Here is a 1,527-nt window from a genome sequence, read left to right on the forward strand (position 1 = left end):
ACCTCCTCCTGCACTCCCTGCTGTAGGCTACCTGGATGGCTGCCCCTAATCTTTGACCTTTGCCACCATTAGTCCCTCCCCTTGCCCCCAGAAGTACTCCTTTGGGGTGGGGGGAAGGGTTGCCAGCTTGGAACCAGAAAAAATAAACAAATCATATGCTAAAAATCAAACATCTACTATAACATATTTTAAATTGATTTCAAAAAATATTTTGGCCTGATTTATATATGTTTGCATAGTGTATATAGAGGTGATTGAACAATAGCTCAAAAATAAAGTCTTACTCTTGTATATTGTGTGTGGGGGGGGTGTGGGGTGTGGTTGGGTGTGTGTGTGGGTGGGTATGGGGTTTATAGGATGTGCGGGGGTGGGGCTTTGTGGAAGGGTGTGGCTGTGTATGTGGGAGAGGGTGTGAGGGTGTTGTGGTTGTGGGGGGAGGGGGTGCCTTGTGCCTCTCCCACATACCCCACCCCCCATGGCCCACAGCCCTTGCCGCCGGTGGTGGCAGCAGCAGCAGCAGCAGCAGCAGCAGCAAGTGGCAGGCACTCACAGCTCACAGCAGTGGAGTCCCTGGCAGCATGTGGCTCTAGCCACTTCCAGGAGCTGTATGTAGTGGCAAGAAGCAGGCCAGGCTGGCCCGCCTCCGTGGTGCAGGGCTCCCCATATGTCGCATGCAGCTCCCGGGACCCAGCTAGAGTCATGTGCTATGGAGGGGGAGTCCTGCACAATGGAGCCAGTGGCCTGGACCTGCTCCCTGCTGCCATGTTCAGCAAAGCTGGCCTGGCTGCATCACACAGCACTCCCTGCCACTTCTGGTGGAGTCCCAGGAGCTCCACATGATGGCAGGGAGTGGCAAAGATGGCTGGCTCCATCACATGAAGCTTCTCCCTGATGGTGTGCGAGTCCTGGGAGCAGCATGTGAGCCATGGGGAGCCCTGAACAATGGAACTAGGCCCACCCAGGCTCTGCACTCGCACAGCCCTGTTGGCATGGGGCTCATGTTCCCACCCTGCTGCTGCTTCTCCCCCACCCTCTGGAGCTTCCCTACCTACTGCTGAGCAGTTCCCCTGGCAGTGGCGGTGGCAGCAGCAGCGGTAGCGGTAGCAGCAGTAGCAGCAGCAGCAGCAGTGGCTCTGCCTGGAAGCTGTGTGCTGGAGTTCAGCCCCACATGAAGGTGGGAACACAGAGTGCTGCCCTAGTGGAAGCAGGCAGGGCTGAGGCCTCATGCAAGTGCAGGAGGGGTAGCTGCAGGCCAGGCGAGATGCAATTAATTGGTGGGTGTCCACCCACAGGCTGGATGAAACTGCCTGGCGGGCCAGATCCAGCCCACAGGCCTTATTTTGCCTGCCCCTGCTCTAAAAGGACTTGTTTCCTCATAAACTAATGCAACTTTAAAGAATGGAGTGGTAATCTCAAAATACCTCTCGCATTGTACCTCAGATTAAACTGCTGTGGCAACCCTTTTTCACTATTGCCAGTCCTTACATGTGGTGTTTACCTCAATGCCCAAAGTGATAGTTCAGTCTC

Source organism: Gavialis gangeticus, unplaced genomic scaffold, assembly GCF_001723915.1.
Source record: "Gavialis gangeticus isolate Ggan-Ray unplaced genomic scaffold, GavGan_comp1, whole genome shotgun sequence".
Lineage (NCBI taxonomy): Eukaryota > Metazoa > Chordata > Crocodylia > Gavialidae > Gavialis > Gavialis gangeticus.